The following is a 17,682-nucleotide window of genomic DNA, read 5'->3' on the forward strand; positions in this document are numbered from 1 at the left end:
CCGCGCACTCCCGAGTCCTTCTAGCCCTGACACACAGCTGGGACTCTCAGGTCCGACCATCGGTCCTGAACCCGCTCCCACGGCAGGGGAACTCCTTCGTGGCGAAGCAGCAGGTGGCGAAGCAGCAGCCCCTGCGCTGCCTCATCTACATAGAAGTCGCCCTATCCGTGATGTCACCGACAGTGCTTTTCCCAGTCCCCGCCTGCTTTTCTGTCGCTTAGCCGACCAACGCGCTGCGGGAGCCGGCAAGAGGAAGTGACGTCTGCCTCTCCCTTTTTGCCTCAGCCACCGCATCTGTTCTCTCCCAAAAAAGCGGGTCCTTATCCTATGTTGTGAAGCAACCTTTGGGCGGCCAGCTGGACCCTGGGCACCCTTCTTCAAATAATGGCTTTTAATTCTCGGACTAGGACGTTTAAGATTACAAAAGAAACCGGTTCTCTTCACACCGTTAGCCATGTAATGTAGCATTACGCTTGAAATTGGAAGCCATTCAATATCAGCAAGAAACCATATTTATGAAAGTAAAGAGGCCGCTCAGATGACTGTAAACCAGCCTTCCTTAGTGATTTTATCACTGGTAATGTTATAAAGACAGTTGTCCAGTTTCATGAATCTTGTAGTTTTTTTTTTTCCTTTCCAAATTCAGTATTGTAGAAAAATATGCTGCCCCAGAAGAGATGATTGGACACTCTCAAGCGTGGTGTTGGACTTTGTCATCTCTTGCACAGCCATCTCCAGACCTTAGTGCTTACCTCATGTTAGTATTTTATATTCTGCAAAGACAAAAACCAAAATAATCCAAATTTGACACAAATACCTGGGATCCATCTTATTTGAGATGTTTAACACATATCTGGATCATCTTTTCTTATATTGGGTTATAACACAGGAAACACTGTGAAGTAAGCAAAGTTGGAATGCCCAAGTCAAAAACCATTTGAATATTTACAAGCAGATTTGAGACAGGAATAATACAGAGTGGTCACAGGATAACAAATTCTAGGCAGCAGATTTACATGACTTGAGGCTACAGGCTGAGAAGATGCTGAAAAACCAGGGTGTGGACCAAGCTGGCTAAGACTGACTAAACCCAATGTGGTGCTGGATTTGACACAGGTTTTACCTAGGCCCTCATTATATGCTTATTAACATACTAAATCACACACCCACCAGTGCCATGACAGTTCTGAGACCAATATTTGATGTAAAAATGAATGGCACCACAGTTCTGAGACATCTCCACCTTTACCCAGGAATTTTCATGAATATTCCACTCTTTGGTTAAAGAAACCCATCAAGATGAAACCCCAGAACCCATTGTTCTCTCTCGGGTATGCCCGAACTCACCTTTCTTGAGTGTGTACTTTTTGCTTTGCAATAAATCTCTTTTTTCACTATTTGCTGACTCATCCTTGACTTCATTCTCAAGATGGTGTCAAGAGCCTGGACACCACAGCTATGATCAAGGTCAAACCAGAGTCTGGGAACCTCCCCTGGCCCACCAGTATCAGATTCTATTCCATTGCTCAAATCACAAAACATCGAGTGGAGAGTTCTCCTTGGAGACCATAAAGTAAAGATTCTGTGGCATGGTGGCCAGTTAGGCCACTGGAAGGCATGGCAAAATATTGAAAATGAGGGATTAGGTGACAGTGTAGCAACTGCTGAATACTAAATACTTGATCCAGGCCCCATTCCCTGGAGACTGACAGGGAGACACATTGTCCAGGTAGTAGTGGAGAAATACTTTCTGGGTATCTGACCAGCCTTTGTGGAAAGAACTGGCACCATCCTGCAGATGTAACCGCCTGATGGGTTCTTCCTGCCCACTGTACACACAAAATCAATTCATGGAGACCATGGCATTGCAGTAAAGAGTTTCATTGACACAGGCCAGCCACAACCTGTGGGAGACAGAGTTATTACTCAAATCGATCTCACTGAAGGCTTGGAGGTAAGGGGTTTTTCAAAGACAGTTTGGTGGGGAGGGCGCTAAGGTTTGGGCAGTGTGGATCGTTACGGATGAAATCACAGGGAAGTGGAAAATGGCCCTCCTGCATTGAGTCAGCTTCTGGGTGGGGGCTAAGGGACTGGTTGATTTTCAGGCCAAATGGTGCCATCCAGTAGTCAGAAATGCAAAAGCCTGAAAAGACATCTCAAGAGGCCAATCTTAGGTTCTACAATAGTGATGTTCTTCACAGCAGTAATTGGGGAAGCTGCAAATCTTGTGACCTCTGGAATAATGACTGGTAATTATTTAATGAGGCATACATCTTAGTAGAATTCAGGCCCCTTTCATCCTTCTAACTTGGTGGCCTTTCATTAGTTTTACAGGGGTAACTTAGTTTTGGGGAAGGTTATCATTTAAACAAATCTTTTTGGCTGTCCTCAACCTTTTTGGCACCAGGGACTGGTTTCATGGAAGACAATTTTTCAATGGAAGGGGGTGGTGGATGCTTTCTGGATGAAACTGTTCCTCCTCAGGTCATCAGGCATTAGTTAGAGTCTCATAAGGAGTGTGCAATCTGGAATCCCTCACATGCTCAGTTCCCAATAGGGTCTGAGCTCCCATGAGAATCTAATGCCGATGCTGACCTGACAAGATGGTAATGCTTGAAAGCCTGCAGCTCACCTCCTGCTGTTCGGCTGGGTTCCTAACAGGCCATGAACCAGTACCTGTCCTGTGACCCTGGGGGTTGGGGACCTCTTATTTAAACTATAAACTCAATTTTTCCCAAAGAGAGCTTGGGAGAAATTGCACAGGAATGAGCAAAGACAGCCAGCCTGTGAGGCTAGAACCAAGATGGAGTCAGCCATGTCAGCTTTCTCTTATTGTCAGAATTTTGCAAAAGTAGTTTCAGAGGGACTACCCTGGACACTTGTTAAAAACATGAGATGGATTTTATGTACTACAGTAGGCAAGAGAGACCAGCAGAGAGCTGAGCTCAACCTCAAATACAGCAGGAAGAGTTGAAGATTATAGCCAATTGCAAGATAAGAAAGTCAGTGGATGGAAAATTACTAAGAGGAACTTGATTAGCTATCAAAGGTGGTTGGGAGGACTTTTGCTAAGCTAGACTCAACAGTATTACTTTCTGAAACTGGACTTTCAGAAACCAATAGAGAAAAGGGCTCAGAGGAAAGCACTAAGGTTTGGTCAAAGATGGAATCCTTGTCAACTCTACATTGAAGCTTCTGCAAATAAACGAAGACCAACCAAATGAAAAAAAGCAAAAGCTATTTATTCTGAGCTTGCTATAGCAGGGAGTCAGCCACTGTTACTTGTGTTTTGGTAGAGACCTGAAGGCAGTCAGAAGGGTGGGAAAGCTTTTTAAAAAGAAAGGCTTCAGGTATGCTTGGACTGGAGGCTGTCAGCATGGTGAAGCTGTAGATAGATGAAAAAATCAAAATATTTTACTCCAGAATATATTTCTTTGGCATATTTTAAGACGACTGTCAGAGAGCCAGCAAGCAGAAGTAACTCTGCAAAACTGTCTTTTGTAGGGGAAATTTACACCTGCAGAGAATCTGCATTAATCCAGCCTTCCCTTGTCAGGATTGAGAAATAAAAATAAGCCCTAGGCCCTACAACGAACTGAATGGACTCCCTCTTGGCTGACAGGACCTCAGAGAAGCCTTGAAAGCTGTTTCTGGCTGTGACAGGATAGGATGTCGGACATGCCCCCTTAAAACCCCTCCCTCACTAACTGCCATTATAGGCAGAACAGCGAGGGAATTGGAAGTTGGATAAAAGGCAGAATTAGTAAAAGCAGAAACAGAAGCAAGGTGATGGGGTGGGAGAGCAAGAAGGAAAATAAAAGGCAGAAGTTGAGTAGCCAAAACAAAAAGTAAGATTAAAAAAAGCAAGCAAGCCTGGGTGCGGTGGCTCACGCCTGTAATCCCAGCATTTCGGGAGGCCAAGGCGGGCAGATCGCCTGAGGTCAGAAGTTTGAGACCAGCCTGACCGACATGGAGATACCTGGTCTCTACCAAAAATACAAAAAGTTAGCTGTGCGTGGTGGTGCACTCCTGTACTCCCAGCTACTCAGGAGGCTGAGACAGGAGCATCGCTTGAACCTGGGAGGCAGAGGTTGCAGCGAGCCGAGATTGCACTACTGCACTCCAGACTCTGTCTCAAAAAAAAAACCAAAAAAACAAAAAACAAAAAAAACAAAAAAACCCAGCAAGGATCCCTATTGCTGGCAAGATCCAAAGCAGTAAAGGGGCAGCTCCTCAGAGATAGACATGTGCATTCGAGAAAAAAAGTATCCTTAACCTGACTCCATATGATAATCAGCTCATTAAAACTCATGTATATGGACTACATATCATGCATGTACTTAAAATTATGGGATGGAGGCAATGTGCAAGCACACAAGGGCCAAAGTAACTAAGCAACCCACCTATCAATCTAAAGGCAAACACTGGCTAAAGAGTAGGCATCCTTGTGAAGAGAAGAATAAAAACCACACATGAAAAAACCCAAAGTACATCAAACTAATACTGATCTCATCTCCCAGAGGTCAGCCCACTCTCCCCACTCTGAGAGTGTTACTGTGCTTAATAAACTTTTGTTTTGCTTTGCTGCTTTGTGTGTGTCATGCACAGTTCTTTGTTTGGGACACCAAGAGCCTGGAACTGCACGGCACCATCTGGTAAGAATTAGGATTTTTTTCCCTAAGGGTTAACCAACCAACCCTTTTGAAAGACTTGCTTCACTACTGTTATCAACCAGCAGCCTGACACTTTCCCTTCCTTTTGTGGTTTTGACAAAGCAAGCAAGCAGCATTTCCTCCTGATAAGAGACCACCGACCTAGGAATGATTCTGGCCAGACTACAGAGGATGTACAGTGAGGGTTTTCATGTCCTCTGCTTCAGCTTTTGACGTCAGAGGGCCACAAACTCCACTCTCAGATAGCTAATGCCACCATTTTATGAACATGGGCCCCATGGAGAGGCACGAAACTCAGTTGCACATCTGCACATTTTTCCTCTTGTAAATATTCATATTGGAATATTATTAGGTATTGCTCCCGTGAAAGATACATTTGCAGAATGTACTCAAATTAGAAGCGTTATATAAACACTATAATGTAGCAATGGTGCATCCAGTTCTCTACACTATAGAAATATCTGCGGTGTAGACATTTCCACAATGACCAAAGATATGTGTACAAGAATAGTGACTGCAGCATTCTTTGTAATCCTAAAACCATGAAACCAACCTCATCTCAAAAACATTTTTTGTTTTGTTTTGTTTTGAGATGGAGTCACACTCTGTTGCTCAGGCTGGTGTGTAGCGATCTCAGCTCACTGCAGCCTCCACCTTCCAAGTTCAAACAATTCTCCTGCCTCAGCCTCCCGAGTAGCTGAGATTACAGGTGCATGCCACCATGCCTGGCTAGCAAAAACATTTTGAAAAGGGTTAAATAAATCATGCACAAACTGAGGAAAAATACTGTTTTCAAAAATGATGGAGAGGATCACTATGATGATGACTGATTCCACTGGTCACATTATTGATAGAACAATCAGTAAATCCAGGCACATCCTGGAGATACTACTGGACTCCTATTACTGAAATATGAAAAAATGGAGGCACGTAAATTACTTGTTTAAGCGTATGATGGACTGAATTAGAATTTTATCACAACACAAGTGGGTTCCTAGGTCTCTGTTTCAGAATTCTTGAGTTACGCAGGTGTAAACCTGCCATTTCAGGAGATACCCTGTTAAGAATCTGGTCCGGGAGGTGGGCTGGTCCTTGACATGGATCAGTCATAAATTAGTGGTTTGGTACTCCAGGAAGATAAAATCTTCCCCGTTGGTCTAGTGATTGACAATGCGCGCATGCTTTAAAAGTTGCAGTAAGCGTCCCTGGGTGGGCTCGAACCACCAACCTTTCGGTTAACAGCCGAACGCGCTAACCGATTGCGCCACAGAGACAAGTGCTTTTGAACTTACTAGGCGATACAGGAAGGGTGCACTCACTAAACTTCCTCCTTTCCTTCTATTCTCAGGGCCCGCCCGGCAGGACGACTGAGCAAGGCCTTGGAAAACCAGAGAGATCAGAGCGGTGAGTCGCGCTGGTCACGTTGGACACCTGCGCGTTAGGAGATTTTGGAGCCAGAGGGAGAGCCGAATGGCCTTCGCCCGCCTTGCCCCTCTCCTTCCTCAGAAGCCCCCAGAAACTCCCCGGTCGGCAACCCAGCCCGAGCCGCCTAGGGTCCCAAGGGAAACTGAACGCCCGGCGGGCTCCCGGGATGGCTCTTCCCGTTCTCTGCGCCGCCTTCACCCAGTGAGGGAGCCTGTGCCCACCCCGCCCAGTCGCTTGCGGGGCCGCTGCGGAGCTGCCGCTGCCATCTTCGGATCCTGTGTCCCGCACAGGGGCTCCACCAGGGCAGGGATGGTGGCGAGGGTCGCTCGTGGGTCCCCTTGCAGGGAGCAGGGTCTGGCACTCACCAGGGCGCCCGACTAGGACTTGCCGAATGAATCCATCGTCGCCTTTAGCTTTTAGTCCTTTGAAGAACCCTGAGAGTGGAAATCAAGAGATATTTTCCGTGAGGAAGTTCTGTTTACAAAGCGTTGATTTCTCGGCACCCCGCGGGGCGGGCAACTGGCAGGGCCTCCGGTGCACCTTCTGCGCGGTGGAGCCGCGGGGGCTCAGCTGGGCGGTGGTCTGGTCCTGGGGCCGTAGAGCGAGAGCGGGGGAAGGGAAAAGCAAGCGCTGGGAAAGAAGCCGGGGAGCGGCGGAACAGACCTCCAGACCTCCTGAAAGGCTCGTGCAGAGGCACAGGCGGGATCTTCTGGAAGTGAGAATTGTTTTTGTTTGTTTATTTATTGTAGCAGAATGGGGAAATGGAGAGAGAACCTGAAAGAGCCCCAAACTCGAGGACCTGTTGCTCCCCAAGAATAACATCTTCCAGAACTAAACAGAAAACTAGGCGTCTGGGAACCCTGAAATCCTTGGAGTAGCTGCATCATCATGACCCTCTGTGTTCCTTTTGGCAAAGGACTTGCTTCCATTGTTTGTTTGTTCAATTGTCTGTTTGCTAAATAAATAAAACCTTTTTCATGTATCTTTAAAATTATGTTGGTTCCATTATTTTATGATTACAAATAGTGCTGCAGGCATCATTCTTGTACATTTCTCATTGCCCACTGGTATATTTCTATAGGGTGGAGGCCTGGAGAGCAGTTGTTCCAGGATAGTGTTTACACAGCTTTTATTTCATTCCGTTTTCTTTCTTTTGTTGCTTTACTAGCTATAATCCTTTTCTTATTTCAGTGGCTGCTTTAGTGTTTCTGGGATACATCTTTAATTTCTCACAGTCTGCTTTCAAGTGTCATTATACCTCCTTTTCTGGCCTTTATCCCAGTGTTATATATTTTTGCTTTATGCATTATAAGCTTTGGGATTCATTATTATTACTTTTATTTATTATGTCAAATATTTTTAAAAGATTTAAATTATAAGAAAATGTGTAGTACATGCTTTCTAAATGCCATTTCCAATATTGGTTTCTTTGTATGGGCCCACATTTTATTTGGTATCCTTTTTCTTCTGCCTGGAGGACTCTTAAGATTTCTTGTAGTGTGGGTTGGTGAATTCTTTTAGCTTTTGTATGTTTTTCACTGTCCTTATTTCACAGTTTTGAAATTTTATTTTTGCATAGAATTCTAGGTTAACTTTTTTTCTCAAGGTACTTTAAAAATGTTGCCATTAATGAAGCAGTGTCATTATAGTATCTTTCTTTCCTGTGTTTGTAAAAATGGCATAAAGCCGGTTTCTTGTGCTGGTTATATAATTTTCAGATTGTGTATTTAAATTAAAATATTAAATTTTACTAAAAAAACTAAAAATAATAATCATGAATGTCGTTAATTCATCTTTAGTTCCACCAACAGTGCACTTAAAATGTGCCCAACCTGAGAGTCAAACCTACCTGCTGACGTGTAATTTGTGTTTATGAGACATTCTCAACAGCATTTGCTTTCCGCAGCCGAGTGATTTTCCTCACATCTGAATGTCTTCAGTGCAAAAGGAAACATTTTTCTTTGCAAAAATACTTGAAATTATTCTTACTTCAAGTAAGTGCATTAAATACAAACTTCTCAGTTGCATCCCTGGAATCCATCAAAAGCCCCAGAGAGACAATCAAGTCCTTCAGGATCAAGAGCTAAACAGGGGAGGACAGAGTGGCTTCTTCACTAGGAGTCAAGCCAAAGTCAACTGATTTGGTCTCCAACGGAGACTGGAACTCGGTTCACCAGTGAAGTGAGGATCTGGCCCAGAGGAGGCGGCCTTTCTCTTCGTGGTGCCTTCAGATAGGAAATCTCCTAGGATTTCCTTTTTTCCCTTTGATCTACTTCCAACTCTCCCGTTCTATTTCTTCAAGACCTTTTTCGGATCCCTACTGCAAAGGACCTAAGGGGCTGGTGCCCTTCCCTACTGGTCCTTCCCTGGCTGGGTATCTTCACCCACGCTCACCCGGAACGTTACTGCCCGCCAGAGACAGCGAGAGGACCAAGGAGGGCGGCAGGTGCGGTGGGAACCACAGAGTCACCTTACACCTGCGCCTCATGGGCTCCTAGCAAATTGAATAAATGCCCCCTGGAGCTTCTCTGCAGGTCACAGGGAAGGGGAGGGTGGCTGCCAACCTGGCAGGAGAAGCTTCAAGAAGCATCAGGAGGACCTGGCCCTGCCCCTGCGCCTTGAAGACAGGCCTGGCCAGGTTGATTTTGACAGGTAGGCCCAAAGGAAAGGTTCAAGGGCGGCCCAAAACCTACCCAGAGATTAAGGCTCTTAAATGTCTGACGGTTTTGAGACTCCTCATTAGAATCGATCCCGCCTGTATCAGGAGACTCCTTTGCCAAAATTCAGAGACCAAGAAAGAGAAAGATTAGGCAGATCAAAGTCTGTAATTAACCAACCAAGAAACATAATTTTTCTGACAAATTGTATGTGTGCTATGAGAAAAAGACTAGCCTCAAGGAGAGTCTGTTTTTTTGGCTTGAGTGTAGGGAAGAATGGAGTTGCCACCAACTATGGTGTGTTGAAATGGCAGGTGCATCAGGATGTAGACGTCAAGGAATTAAAAATATTTTACCCCAAAATACATTTCTTTGACATATTTTAAGATGTCTGTTCAGAAAGCCAGCTGCAGAAGTAGCCCTGCAACGTTGTCTTTTGTTGGGGAGATTTGCATCTGTAGAGAGTCTGCATTGATGCAGCCAAGTCTTTCTTTGCCCAGATCTAGGAAAGATGAACTGAAATCCTGACACCTGTAAAGGTCTGAAAGAAACTTTTAGGGTTTATTCTCTCTGAGAGCTGCTACCTGTAAGGTTTCATTTACATATTAAGACCAACTTTGCTAGCGAAGCCTCCTCTTCTCTCCCTCCCATAACCTGTCTTTCCCACAATAAATGGATATACCTCTGACTCTGATGGTACCTGGTTTTGGCCATGCTTTGAGCTCTCATTCATTCTGTTACCTTCAGATGGTATATAAGCTTCTGCATCCCATTGTGGGTAGGGTAGGGTAATCACTCTGTGACTCTCCCCATGTACATGTCAGTACATTTTATGCCTTTTCTCCAATTAATCTGCCTTTTGTGACTTGATTTTGGAGTGAAACTTCAGAGGGTTAAGAGGGGGTTTCCGTTGACCTCTACAGTTTTGGAGCTGTAAGCAGGATAGCAAAGCTCTGCTCTTCTGGAAGCTGCAGTGAAGAACCCAGGATCAGATCAGCTGTCATAAGGGTAAGAATTTTTTTACCAGCCAGGTTCCCGGCCTCCTTCTCTGTGTGGAATCTGATCAAGTGGACAGGAAAAATTACTGTTTCTTTTCCCTCTCCAAAATCTTGATTAATGGGAGAAAAGGATTTGTGTGACTAGTCTTGGGTATAGTGACTCTGGTGTGCTTTTTGGTACTTTGTGGCACCAATTCAAATTGTTTAATCCCTTTCTTCCCAGAAATTGTCTGTTCCTTTGTCTTTGTCTCTATGTGTTATTCTGTCATAAAAGGGGGTATTGGTTGAGGTTCCTTCTCATCTTATTTGATGTCCTTGAGAGCTTGACTTGTGGGAGCACTTTCTCTTGGTTTCCGGTATCTGGAAAGAGGTGGTAATTTTCAGGTCATAGTAAGTGGCCTGTCTGAAAATGGCTGGGAATGTGAGCACACTGTTTGCTCTATGTCAGGCTCTTGGGATTTGTCTTAAGAAATCCCATCCCGTCAAGGTTTTTGTCGTCTCAACTTTTGTTGCCTGGTTAGTCCTAGGAAAGCTCAATCCCAAGAGGACCTACCTGGTATAACAGATTCACAGGTCTGTGACTGGAAGCCCCCACAAATGTGTGGGTTACTGGAGGCAAACATCATCCTTAACCATCTGTGGCCTACTCCTTGCATTGAACTTTTTTCTTGGAGGGCAATCTTTGGGATTGCCTCTTGTATGACCTTCCCAGGAAGTTAACCTGGAAAATGACATCCTGGGCTTTCCACAAAGAGGCTATTTGGTTGAATTGCTTTTGGAATAATTACACCATTGGAAATTCTAGTTGACAGTGGACTGAAGATGGATCCCTTAGACACCTGAATTTAAAAAAAAAAGATTTTAGAGATCTCTTATTTTAAACAGTTGATAGGAAGATCAAATTTAAAGAAAGGCACATACTAGTGCCATGGCTACCCTTAAAAATTCTCTTGACAATATTATCTGTGTTGTGTAGGGGAAAAAATTCTCTTGACTAAATGAAAGAACAAAATTTGACCCAAAACAAAGTTAAAATTCTTCATAAGCTTAAACTGCCTGCTCTGGATCCCTTCCAGGATTCACAGTAAAGTCTGCTCTACCTTGCAATTCAGTACTTAAAGTTCTGTGCTTTTGCTGCCATAGCCTGGGTTCAATTTGCAGTCAGGGAACCAGTTTATTTTGGCTTGATATTTGTGTGACTTTTGACTTTTTGGAATACCCATTTATTGATCCTTTTCCTTTTCATGGGCAGCTTTTGTTTGTTTGTTTGTTTATTATGATGGAGTCTCACTCTATCACCCAGGCTGGAGTGCACTGGTGAGATCTTGGCTCACTGCAACCTCTGCCTCCCAGGTTCAAGTGATTCTCCTACCTCAGTCTCTCAAGTAGCTGGGCCATGCCTGGCTAATTTTTGTATTTTTAGTAGCGACAGGGTTTTGCCATGTTGGCCAGGCTAGTCTTGAGCTCCTGACGTCAAGTGATCCACCCGCCTCAGCCTCCCAAAGTGTTGGGATTGTAGATGTGAGCCACCGCTCCTGGCTGTTGGCAGCTTTTGATTTCCTGTCCTTCCAGCTTCCAAAGTTTCTGATGAGAAACCTGTTGATAATCTTATTAAATATTTATGGCATATGACCAGTTGCTTTTCTCTTATCGATTTAAAGATTCTCTGTTTTTGACTTTTGAAAGTTTGATTATAATGTGTTTTGGTGTAGGTCTCTTTATCTTACTTGGGGTTTGTTAGGCTACTATGTTTGTATTCATGTCTTTCATCAAATTTGGAAACTTTTCAGCCGTTATTTCTTCAACTATTCTCTCTTGACCTTCTCTCCCTCTTCTTTAGAAATTCCACAATGTAAGGCTGAGTGCGGTGGCTCATGCCTGTAATCCCAGCACTTTGGGAGGCCGAGGTGGGAGGATCACCTGAGGTCAGGAGTTTGAGACCAGCCTGACCAACATGGAGAAACTCCGCCTCTACTAAAAATACAAAATTAGCCAGGCATGGTGGTGCATGCCTACAATCCCAGCTTCTCGGGAGGCTGAGGTGGGAGAACTGCTTGAACCCAGGAGGCAGAGGTTGTGGTGAGCTGAGATCGTGCCATTGCATTCCAGTCTGGGCAGCAAGAGCGAAACTCCGTCTCCTCACCCCCCCCCCCAAAAAAACAACAACAACAAAAAAGAAATTCCACAATGCATATGTTGTCCTCTTGATGGTCACTTAGGCTCTACTCACTTTTCTTCAATCTTTTTTTATTTCTGTTCCTCAAACTGGATGATTTCCATTGCCTTATCATCGGGTTCACTGATTGTTTCTTCTGCCTGCTCAGCTTTCTTCAAATTTGACTTTGAATCTCTCTAGTAAATTTTTTGTTTCACTTATTTTACTTTTCACATCCAGCACTTCTTTTTTCTTTCTTTTTTGGTTTTCTATCCTTATTTATATTTTCATTTTGTTCATGTGTCATTTTCTTGTCTTCTGCTACATCTTCCTTTAGTTAGTTCTTTGGGCACCTTTAAGACAGCTGTTTTAAAGTCTGTCTAGTAGAACTTCCAGCAGATTTTTTTTTAATTTTTGTTTTTTCTCTTTAATTATTTATTATTTTTCTTTTCATTTATTCCCCCATGACCTAATCTTAACTTGACTATCAGGTATTTTTCAGTAAGAGTTTCTGTTGGTTCATTTTTTATTTTTATTTTTATTGTTGTTGTTAAAAACTGGACATTTGAATCTACTAGTATGGTTGACTCTGGAAATTAGATTCTCCTCCTTCCTCAGGGTTTGCTATTTCTTTGTTATTTTTTTGTTTTGTTTTTTGATTATTGTAGGTTGTCTCTATGCCAAGGATCAGCCTGAGGTATAAAGTTGTGGTCTTCACAGATGTTTTCTGAGCCTGAACCTTTCCCTGGGTGTGTGGTCACTCCCTAATTTTACCTGTATATGCAGCTATTCTTGAATATTTTATCCTTTAACGTCTGGCTCCCAAGAGGGGAAAAAGAGAAAAATTGAGGGAGGGTGAAAAAAGGGAACCATCCCTTTAAACTTCCTGGAAGTTGCTTCAGCTTAGGGTGAAGAACTTGCTACAACGGGGGTAGGTACAACAGTAGCTTCCAGCCTCTGTGCCTCTGTGCTGCAGTCAGCCATTAGAGAATAGAGCCCCAATGTGTGTGTGTGTGTGTGTGTGTGTGTGTGTTTATGTGTGTGTGTGTTTTGAGATGGAGTCTTGCTCTGTCGCCCAGGCTGGAGTGCAGTGGTGTGATCTCAACTCACTGCAGCCTCTGCCTCTTGCGTCAAGTGATTCTTGTACCCCAGCCTCCTAAGTAGCTGGGATTACATGTGCCTGCAACCACACCTTACTAATTTTAGTAGAAACAGAGTTTTACCATGTTGGCCAGGCTGGTCTTGAACTCCTGACCTCAGATAATCCACCCACCTCGTTCTCCCAAAGTGCTAGGATTACAGTCATGAGCCACTGCACTCGGCCCAGACCCCCAATATTTGGAGACAGCATCCTTTTTTGCCAATTCTGGATCCTGAAAGATGTGTGCAGCTTACCGTAGGAACACAAGTTGCCTACCTTGGAGGTAGTGTTGGGTAACTGCTATTGTGCTAAGGGATGAAATTGACTGAAATTACCTACAATTTCCCATCTGGGCCTTCCTCTGGAAGTTGCAAGCCTTCAGTAGGCTCCAGAGTTCTGAAATATTTACATCAGACAGATCCTGCCAGTGCAGTTGTTGTCTAAATTCCAGGTGCTTCTGATTGCACCATCTTCCCAGGATACCCTCTGACCTTCTGGATTTTGAATTCGGTCAAGCTGTTCTGTAACAGCTGGGGTGAAAGCCAACAAAGTTCCTGCTACGAAAGGTCCCTGGAAAAAAATGTTCAAAAGTAACACAAATATCAAACTGGAAAAAATTGATTTAGGAACCGAACCCAGATTGTCATAGTGAAAAAAGGGGCAGACCCTTAGCTACTGAACTGCAGCCTGGGTGTGAGGTGACAACCATTGCTCTTTTAGTTTGGTTTGGCCAGCAAAGGTGGCCTTGTTATATAAATAAAGCCCCTCAGGTAGTCAAAACCTTTCTTTTGTTTTTTTTTTTTCTTTTTGAGAAGGAGTCTTGCTCTGTCACCCAGGCTGGAGTGCAGTGTCGCGATCCTGGCTCACTGCAAGCTCCACCTCCCAGGTTCACGCCACCCTCCTGCCTAAGCCTCCCCAGTAGCTGGGACTACAGGCGCCCACCACCACGCCTGGTTAATTTTTGTGTATTTTTAGTAGAGATGGGGTTTCACCATGTTAGCCAGGATGGTCTCGATTTCCTGACATCGTGATCCACCCGCCTTTGCTTCCCAAAGTCCTGGGATTACAGGCATGAGCCATTGCGCCTGGACAAAACCTTTATTTTCTTGATGGCTGGATTTGTTTTTGTTTTTTTTTTCCCTTTCGCTCTCCCTCTTTTTACATTTTATTTATTTATTTATTTTTCTGCATGGATTTATCCAATTCAGAGGCCTTGTCCCCATAATTTGGAACTTTCCTTTGGATTTGATCAAGTCAGATAGAATGGGTCAAACCCAATGGGGAAAAGAAGGAAACAACAACAAAAACTGAAACAGACAGACAAAACAGTTAAGAAAAGTAATGATCACACAATTTATATGATTGCTGAGCACTCTAATGGTAAGAAGAAATTATGACCAGTTGCTTGTTAATCTTAACTTTAGTCATTTAGGAGAATTTCCAAGACAAAACACAGATTCAGTTACTTATAGGAATGGGGCCCAGGCTGAAGACTGCTCTGTACCATCCTAGAAGAAGGAAAAAATCAAACTCTCCTTCCCTGTCAGAAGTGAACTGAAACTCCAGAAAGGAATTGCCTGCTGTCCATCATCACGGAAGCAGGAAAACCTGCCTTCATTGTTGGAAGCAAGTAAAACTCCAGAAAATGAGCTGTACAGCAAAATAAACCTTAGATCTCAACCAAATTTTGGGAAATCAGGGATTCTCTGGAGGGGGTGGATCTCTGAGGCCTCAGCAAATTGTCCTATTGGTTTGAGCAATAAAGATAGCTCAAGCTGGTTCCAAGCACCTATAAGAATTTTGCCAAAGGTCAGGACATCTCCACTCAGAATTCCTTCATGGTTATAAATTGTAAACTAAAAAGTATGTGAGACAGGTCTGAATTGATTTAGAAAGCTTATTTTGGACTCTTACTCATAGGTATTTCCAGTCTTCATAGAGGCATAGCAGCCAGGTGCAAATTGTGGGGACCTGGCAATAATTTTGGTATAACAGAGATTAAATAATTTGTCTAAGCAATAGCTTGGCAACTTTTGGAGCCAAGTTGTAATCCTGGAAAGATTAATGCTTGGCCTGAGATGTAACAGCCACTCTTCCAGCCTGTCTTTTAACGCGGGAAGTAAGTTCTAGTGTGTTTCTGTAGTGTGGAACTTTTAGAAATGATATTCTTGTCATATTTGACAATACCTATGGCTGATCTAGACAAAATATCATCCAGTCACTGTTTAGCCCTGATTTGCATATGAGGCTTTGGGCTGGTCATCTGGTAAGTTTTCACTCGTCAGTGGGGATGAAGTAACTGAAACTCCAGAAAGAAGACTTACTAGATACCTCAAACATGATGAAGATATTAGAAGTCCTGGCCTTAGGGGTCCAAGGAAGAGCAAGGTTTGTGGGTAATAATCTGTATAAATCTGATAGGAAGCTATAAGGAGGACTCTTAGGACTTTGAGGTGAGTGAAGGTTAGAGCCTGGATTAATCAAGGGCCTATGGCTTCTAACACCATCAGTTGCCTGTACTCAGCCACCTTCAGCAGTGCTATTTGGCTCTAGAGAGTCATAGCATTCCAGGAGAGGAGAGAAGGCTGCACAAAGACCTGGTGTTTGTGTCCCCCCATCTAGACAGACAGACATAGCATGCAGGGACAAAGCGAAAGAGAAGAGTAGGCAGAGACAATGTGAATCTGTTCACCACATATTGTAAATGCATTTAAAAGTATTGTTAGCTCATATTTGCAGGTAGCACTAATTATGAAGTTGTTGGACTGAGGACTTTATTTATTTGTGACTCTCACCATCTTCAAAGTCAGCAATGAAGAGTTTCTTCCTCAGTGAATCACTAACATGTTTTGGATCTCTCTGACTTGCTAGATCGCTGACCTCTGACCTCTAGACCCAGACTTTAAAGGCCCATGTGATTATATTAGTCAACCTGGATTATCTCCCCATTTTAAGGTTAATGTAATTATATCTGCAAAATCCCTTTGCCATACAATGTAACATAATTATGTAATTAGCAACCATAAGAAAGCTGAAGTGACTTTTAACCCAACCCAATTGTCCCATGGAACTGATGTTTACGGTTTCTTTTGAATAAACATAGAAATTGACCCCCTCAGTCTTGAAATTTGAGAAAGTTACATTTGTATTATGTGAGTTCCTTTCTCAGGAAACCAACCATGGGCCTTCCAGATAGTAGCAAAGAACTGAAATTTACCGGAGTACCACATCTGCACAACAAGATGTCAGACCCCTCACCCCATCATAAATGCCTAAGTGGTCACCTGCTTCCTGTTGACCAATTCCTCTTTCTTACCTCTCCCTAATTCCTGTTTTTCTGCATGTAGTTACATTTCTTCCCTGCTATCTAAACCCCGACTTTTCGTTGGTCAGGAAGATGGATTTGAGACTGATCTCCCATCTCCTAAGTTGCAGTACCTGACGAAAGCCTTCTTCCCTGGCAATACTAGTTGGATTCAGTGATTGGCTTTCTGTGCAGTGAGCAGCAAGACTTAAATCAAACCTCTGGCGTTTCAGTAACAACTATCCTAATACCAGAAAAAATAAACAAGAGACTTTAAGACAAAAAAGTTATCAAAGACAATGAGGATATTTTGTAATGATACAAGGGTTAATCAATCAGGAAGAGAGTGCAATAAATACATATACATCTAACAGAGCCTCAAAACACAGGAAGCAAAAACTGAGAGAATTGAATGGAGAAATAGACAATTTAACAATAGTAGATGGAGACTTTAATACCACAACTTTCAATAATGGATAGAGTAACTACGAAGAAGACCAATAAAGAAATAAAAGATTTAAACAACATAACCTACCAGACATCTGTAGAATACTCCACTCAACAAAAACAGAATACACTTCCTCTCAAGTATACATGGGACGTTCTATAGAATAGAGCATATGCTAGTCCTTAAAATAAATCTTAATAAATTTAAAAGGACTAAAATCATATAGTTTCTGATATATCTCACAAACTAATACTGTCATGCACTATAGTTTCAGGTTAGCATGTAAGGTATGCAGTTTGTTGGTCCTGCTTCCTTCTGTTTGTCATGAATGTGGAGGTGACCATGGTTACACAAGTGTAGGCCAGTAGCCCAGGAAAGTCAGGCAGCTGAAGGGAAAGGACAGATATTCCATAAGAGTCTCCCTATCTCAGTCGCACAAAACCAGGAGGAATTGATACATAGGAAGTGAAGAGGTACATCAGGGATCACTTCTCTTCTGTCTATATAAGCCTGTCTTTAAAACCTCAGTTTCTCTCCCACTAAACCCCATTGCACAGGAATGCTGTTGATCACCACCAACCACCACAGACTCATGACCTTGATTTTTACCATGCTCTGTCTGAGAATATATCCTCAGGCCAATGGCTTTGGCTCAATGCAGATCTTTAGTGTTCCATAAAAACTGCTTCAAACATATAGTAACAGTTTATAAGTCATTCCAAATTAGGTGGCCACTACATGTATTTAAAGAGATATACATACATTATTTCAGTGATTACGACAAATTGGAAAGAAAACCTGTGGAGTTAAAATGAAAATCATAAGTGACAAGCACAAAATATGTATATAGAGATCATAACACAAAGCAATCCACACATAGG

At 43.1% G+C, this 17,682-nt stretch overlaps 1 non-coding gene and 1 pseudogene across 2 annotated transcripts; one reads left to right on the top strand and one right to left on the bottom strand.

Annotated features, from left to right (window-relative positions):
- The first annotated feature begins 636 nt into the window (after positions 1 to 636).
- LOC112618636 lies at positions 637 to 7,092 on the top strand (annotated as a pseudogene). Its single transcript, XR_003118108.1, has 2 exons — positions 637 to 902; positions 6,022 to 7,092. The product of XR_003118108.1 is annotated as an uncharacterized LOC112618636 (transcript).
- Positions 5,874 to 5,947, bottom strand: TRNAN-GUU. Its single transcript has one exon. It is a non-coding gene; the product is annotated as a tRNA-Asn (tRNA).
- Positions 7,093 to 17,682: the final 10,590 nt, after the last annotated feature.

The sequence above is a fragment of the Theropithecus gelada genome, chromosome 1, assembly GCF_003255815.1.
Source record: "Theropithecus gelada isolate Dixy chromosome 1, Tgel_1.0, whole genome shotgun sequence".
Lineage (NCBI taxonomy): Eukaryota > Metazoa > Chordata > Mammalia > Primates > Cercopithecidae > Theropithecus > Theropithecus gelada.